Source organism: Chanodichthys erythropterus, chromosome 8, assembly GCF_024489055.1.
Source record: "Chanodichthys erythropterus isolate Z2021 chromosome 8, ASM2448905v1, whole genome shotgun sequence".
NCBI classification, from domain to species: Eukaryota; Metazoa; Chordata; class Actinopteri; order Cypriniformes; family Xenocyprididae; genus Chanodichthys; species Chanodichthys erythropterus.
This window is the reverse complement of record NC_090228.1, coordinates 27,391,864-27,398,726: the sequence shown is the minus strand read 5'-3', so window position 1 is coordinate 27,398,726 and position 6,863 is coordinate 27,391,864.

Here is a 6,863-nt window from a genome sequence, read left to right as displayed (position 1 = left end):
TGGAAGTCAGCCGAGTTGGGGCTCCATACAGCCAGTGTCCGGGGTGTCTAAGGTCCCCCTCTGTGCCCGGAGTCTGGAGCTCCAAGTCGGCTCGGTTCCGGAGTTAGACCCGGTCCAAGTTGTAAGTTCCAGGGAGTATAATTCCGCGCCCAGGCCGAGTTGGGGCTCCATACGGCCGGTATGTGGGGGTGCCTTAGGGCCCCCTCTCTGTGCCTGGAGTCTGGAGCTCCAAGTCGGCTAGGTTCCCGAGATACGGGCGGTCAAATCTGGACAGGAAGTGAGCGTATCTCGGAAAGGGAAGGTCCCAGGAGGTGGGGACTGTGCCAAAAGTAGGGTCCCTCTGGCCCCATCGTACCGCCCGAGTTTGGAGCCGGGATTCGGCTGGGTTCGGGAGATAGGGCCCTTTGAAAACAAGGGTGTTTTGGCTAAAAGCGTGTGTATCTCAACCGAATGGTGGCGAGGCGGAGGAGGAGAGCATCCTAACCCTGTGTACGAAGATGAGAGAGAGGTGGGGAGGCGGAGGACAGCACCCTAACCCCTGTGTGCGAAGATGAGAGGTGATGGGTAGGCGGAGAAGAGCACCCTAATCCATCACCGTCCTTTGAATGAATTTGCTCTCTCTCTCTCTCTCTCTCTCTCTCTATCTCGGAGTGTTTTATTGTTTTTCTGCTAATATGTTTTGGAGTCCTTAACAGTTTCTAACACATGCTAAGAAGTAACACGAAGAGGACGAAGAAGAAGAAGAAGAAGAAGAAGAAGAAGATAGGTGGGGAGGCGGAGGAGAGCACCCTCCGTAAAGAGGTATATCTCTCCGCGCCCAGGCCCAGTTGGGGCTCCATACGGCTCCTCTGACCCGAGTTTGGTGGTCCTAGGCGGCGTGGTTACAGGATGGTGGTGAGGCGGAGGAGAGCATCTTAACCCTGTGTACGAAGATGAGAGGTATTGAGGCGGAGGAGAGTACCCTCCGTAAAGAGGTATATCTCCGCGACCAGGCCGAGTCTGGAGCTCCAAGTCGGCTCGGTTCCAGAGTTACTCTGGTCCAAGTTCCGACATTCGATCAACCATATCTCGGCTGTCCAGGGGGCCACGAAGCTGAGGCTGGTATCGTTCGAAGCGTCTCTGGGAGATCTATCGAGGGCTCTCGGCCCGCTGCGGATCGGGTGCGTGGTTCAAAAGCTATGGGCGTTTGAACAATTTTTCCTTTTTCCGTTCATAACTCGGCCAGGACGCTGGGGGCGGTCCCGTTGGAAGCGTATCGTTGAGCTGTACCTAGGTCCCGAATTTTGTGTGGATCGGACGCGGTGTTCCCGAGTTATTCGCGAAAAACGGAATGGAGTTGCAGGTCAAAACCTCCAGGGCATAAAAAGTGAAATATCAGGCCAGGGAAGGCTCCTAGACCCCGGTTTACCTCCTTAGACTCTGGGGGTATGGAGGTCTATTGCAGCACCCAACTGAGTCTCGAGGTACCATCAGGGCTTTAGGAGGGGAGGAGGTCGTGAGCGCGGACGGAGGTCGGGTTCCACGAGGCGGCCGAGGGGGGCCTGCATGCTGGGGGTCCCCTCCCAGGGTCCTGGTTCCCTGGGGCGGCCAAGGGGGCCAGGCCGGGTGGGGGTCCCTTCCCAGGGTCCTGGTTCCCTGAGTCGGGCAGGGGGGCAGGCCAGGTGGGGGTCCCTTCCCAGGGTCCTGGTTCCCTGAGTCGGTCAAAGGGGGCCAGGCCAGGTGGGGGTCCCTTCCCAGGGTCCTGGTTCCCTGAGGCGGCCAAGGGGGGACAGGCTAGGTGGGGGTCCCCTCCACAGGCAGATTCCACCCCGGTGGTGGATCTCTGGAGGTGGCGGTGGTGGTGGTGGTGGTGGTGGTGGTGGTGGTGGTGGTGGTGGTGGTGGTGGTGGAGGAGAGCACACTTTAGTCAAAAAATTGACTAAGTGTATGCGATTTTCCAAGTATGAAAATGGAATTGGCACCCCAAAGATCCAGGGTGCCAGCCGCAGCCGCCCCGGCCCGAAACGAGGTGCCCCTCCTGTGTAAGGCCGGATTTGCCCGCGATATGGAAGTCTGCGTCCAGCCCAGGAGTTCCAAAATCAGGCCATCTGGGTGTTGGGTAGGAGGAGCTCTCACTCATACTTTGTAGACAAATGACCATGCGCTCCTCCCTGCCCACAGGGCCACTCAGGCGTGCCCTTGGGGGGGGGGGGCTCCGTGGGAGTCTGGAAGCCTGAATACACCTTCCAGGACTCATGCTGTGTGGTGAGGCCATGTAAGCTCCAAAGTGGGCATAAAGCAGATTCCACCGTGGTGGTGGAAGTCTGGAGGTGGTGAGGTAGATGAGAGCACACTCTGCCCGAGTATGAAGAAAAACCCACCTCGAAAATGTTCAAAGTATCCATTTTGAGGTGGCTGTCCAAAGTTCCAGTGGCCTGGGGGGCTGGGCCCAGCCTGGAATGAGGTGCTCCCCCTGGGTAAGGCATGGATTTGCCCATGATATGGAAGTCTGCGTCCAGCGCAGGAGTTACAAAATCAGGCCATCTGGGTGCTGGGGGGGGAGGAGCTCATTCATACTTTGTAGACAAATGACCATGCGCTCCTCCCTGCCCACAGGGCCACTCAGGTGTGCCCTTGGGATATGTGTCCCCCAGGAGAAAAAAAAAAGACTATTATGAGCCCTGTGGTGGTGGTGGTGGTGGTGGTGGTGGTGGTGGTGGTGGTGGTGGTGGTGCTACTACTACTACTGCTGCTACTACTACTACTACTACTACTACTGCTGCTACTACTACTAATACTGCTACTACTACTACTACTACTGCTACTACTACTACTGCTACTGCTACTGCTACTACTACTGCTACTGCTACTACTACTACTACTACTACTGCTGCTACTGCTGCTACTACTGCTACTACTGCTACTACTGCTACTACTGCTACTACTGCTACTACTGCTACTACTGCTACTACTGCTACTACTACTACTACTACTACTACTACTACTACTGCTGCTGCTAGGTACTAATGTTGTGTGGCAAGGCCGGATGAGAAGCTCTGAAGTGGGCAAAAAGCAGATTCCACCGCGGTGGTGGAAGTCTGTAAGTCTGGCCTCCTCCCACCCGAAAAGCATGAACAAATGAAAGCGGGTGGGACGGACCATGATCTACACGGGCTGGGGGGAGCACGCCCCTCCTCCTTGGGCTTGGTATGGCCAGGACGCACCCTATTTGTTGTTTTGTCTGGCAGATTGGAGCGAGTGATGCGCCAGGGGTAGGCCCCTGCCCGGTCGGAGACGACCGCTGTGGGCAGAGTGAGCCTCCCCGCCTTGCGCTTCGGAGCTTGAGCCAGCGTCAGGGACCCGTCCCTCTGGGGCCGGCCCCGCGCGGCTCGGGATAAAAAAAAAAAAGACTCAGACGGCCGGTCCAACTCAAACGCCTGACGCGGAGACGTTTGCGATGCGGCGGGTTCGGACGCTGGGGGCCTCGTCACACCCCCCACGCATGTCACAGAGCCTGCTGTTGCCTGCGCCCCGTAACCGGTACACCCTTCCTGGTTCTATGGCCTTCTGTAATGGGAGAAGCTCCGCATGTGCCCCTGTGATTACGAAAAACGGGTGAGGGAAAAACGAGAGCGCCTGGCCCAGGGGCGTTTGGGGGAGAAAGAGATTTGAAGCCACTCCCCCTCGAAGGAATTCCTCCGTTAATGAGGTGTCAGAAAAGACGTGGAGGAGGGACGAGCTCCCCCCCGGCCGTTGCGCCTACCCTGTTAAAGGTTGACTCTAGCAAATGTTCGGCGAGACGGGCCGGGGGGGGGAGCTCGTCCCTCCTCCTCGGGCTCGGTATGGCTGGGATGCACCCTTTGTTGTTTTATTCTGGCAGATTGGGGCGAGTGTCGCGCCAGGGGTAGACCTCTGCCCGGTCGGAGACGACCGCTGTGGGCAGAGCGAACCTCCCCGCCTTGCGCTTCGGAGCTTGAGCCAGCGTCAGGGACCCGTCCCTCTGGGGGCTGGCCCCGCGCGGCTCGGGATGAAAGACTCAGACGGCCGGTCTAGCTCGAGCGTCCTCCGCGATGACGTTTGCAACGGTGGTTCGGTTCAGACGCTGGGGGCCTCGTGACACCCCCCACGCACGTCACAGAGCCCGCTGTTGCCTGCGCCCCGTAACCGGTACACCCTTCCTGGTTCTATGGCCCCCTGTAACGGGAGAAGCTCCACATGTGCCCTATGATTATGAAAAATGGGTGAGGGAAAAACGAGAGCGCCTGGCCCAGGGGCGTTTGGGGGAGAAAGAGATTTGAAGGCACTCCCCCTCGAAGGAATTCCTCCGTTAATGAGGTGTCAGAAAAGATGTGGAGGAGGAGGCTGTTGCGCCTACCCTGTTAAAGGTTGACTCTAGCAAATGTTCGGCGAGACGGACCGGGGGGGGAGCTCGTCCCTCCTCCTCGGGCTCGGTATGGCTGGGACGCACCCTTTGTTGTTTTATTCTGGCAGATTGGAGCGAGTGTCGCGCCAGGGGTAGGCCTCTGCCCGGTCGGTGACGACCGCTGTGGGCAGAGCGAACCTCCCTGCCTCGCGCTTCGGAGCTTGAGCCAGCGTCAGGGACCCGTCCCTCTGGGGGCTGGCCCCGCGCGGCTCGGGATGAAAGACTCAGACGGCCGGTCTAGCTCGAGCGTCCTCCGCGGTGACGTTTGCGACGGTGGTTCGGTTCAGACGCTGGGGGCCTCGTGACACCCCCCACGCACGTCACAGAGCCCGCTGTTGCCTGCGCCCCGTAACCGGTACACCCTTCCTGGTTCTATGGCCCCCTGTAACGGGAGAAGCTCCACATGTGCCCTATGATTATGAAAAATGGGTGAGGGAAAAACGAGAGCGCCTGGCCCAGGGGCGTTTGGGGGAGAAAGAGATTTGAAGCCACTCCCCCTCGAAGGAATTCCTCCGTTAATGAGGTGTCAGAAAAGACGTGGAGGAGGGACGAGCTCCCCCCCGGCCGTTGCGCCCACCCTGTTAAAGGTTGACTCTAGCAAATGTTCGGCGAGACGGGCCGGGGGGGGAGCTCGTCCCTCCTCCTCGGGCTCGGTATGGCTGGGACGCACCCTTTGTTGTTTTATTCTGGCAGATTGGAGCGAGTGTCGCGCCAGGGGTAGGCCTCTGCCCGGTCGGAGACGACCGCTGTGGGCAGAGCGAACCTCCCTGCCTCGCGCTTCGGAGCTTGAGCCAGCGTCAGGGACCCGTCCCTCTGGGGGCTGGCCCCGCGCGGCTCGGGATGAAAGACTCAGACGGCCGGTCTAGCTCGAGCGTCCGCCGCGGTGGCGTTTGCGACGGTGGTTCGGTTCAGACGCTGGGGGCCTCGTGACACCCCCCATGCACGTCATAGAGCTGGCCATCGCCCGCGCCCCGTAACAAGTGCGTTCTTCCAGTTCTGTGGCCCCCCGTAACGGGACGGGCACTGCATGCGCCCCACGAACGGCCGAGCCGCCCTCGTTGCGGAGCGAGACCCGTGTGTGGGGAACCCCGCCCGTGTCGCGGTTGTCCCGGTCCCCGGCCGACCCATCTCCCCTCGATGGTACGGTCGCCTCGTTAAAACCAGTGCGGCACCCCAGAGGCTACCATATGCTTGTCGTCCCACCCCCCGGCGGCCGCTCTGGCGTGATGTCGGGTCCAGCACGAATGCTGGGGGGGGGGGAGAGATGGGTGACTCTCTCCCCACAGGAGGTAAAAACCTCCTCAAACACGGGTGAGTGGAGACCCGTGCACGAAAAGACTGCCAGAGAATAAGTAGGTGGTGAGGCGGAAGAGAGCACACTCCACCCGTGTACGAAGAACCCAACCTGGGGGGTAGCAAAATGCCAAAGTCCCAAAAAATGAGTTGCGTGTCCAAAGCTCCATTATCCTCCCAACCTGCCGTACCATCCAAGATCTATAGTCAGTCCGTGGGCTTTTCGGAAATGAGAGGTGGTGAGGCGGAGGACAGCACACTCTACTTGTGTACGAAAATGGTGAGGTGGAGGAGAGCACACTCCACCTGTGTACGAATAACCCAACCTGGGGGGAAAAGTCAAAGTCCCAAAAATGAGTTGCGTGTCCAAACCTCCACTATCTTCCCAACCTACCGTCCCATCGAAGACCTATAGTCAGTCCGTGGGATTTTCGGAACTGTACGCCTTACCGAAGTAAGCGTACAGCGCAGAAGCGTCGAAATCAGGCCATCACGGTGTTGGGGAGGAGAAGCTCCCACGGACTTAGAAAGAAAAACGAGAGTGAAGCTGGTGGTGGTGGTGGTGTTGATGGTCCCAGCAAATAAACCCTCAGCGGGCCTGGAGGAGCGCGCCCCTCCTCCTGAGGCTCGATATGGTCGGGGCGCACCCCACTTTGCTGGTCGAACGGAGCGTGTGACGCGCCAGGGGTAGGCCTCTGCCCGGTCGGAGACGACCGCTGTGGGCATAGCGAACCTCCCCGCCTTGCGCGTTGTAAACCGAGAGCCGGCGTGCGTCGGAGACCCATTTGGGCCCCCCCCTGCCGCCCCTCTCTCCCCTCAGGGGCAGACTCAGACGGCCGGTCAGACCCGACGGTCCGCTACGGCGGGGCGGCCGGCGGCGGAGAAGGAGGCTCGGACGCTGGGGGCTTTTTCACACCCCCCCATGCAAGTCAACGGGCTCTCCCCTTCGCCCCGCGCCCCCCCCCTGCCGAAAAAGGTACGCCTTTCCCGGTTACGGTCGCGACCCAGCGGCCACCCCCATGTTCCATGTCCCGTCTTCGCCCCCACCAAAGGGGGGGAGGGATGTTCCGCACGTGCCCTATGAGCGGCCGATCCGTCCTCGTCGCGCCCTCCGCTCGTCGGGGGGCGTCTTCGAGCGGAACGAGACCCGTGTTTAGGGAATCCCGCA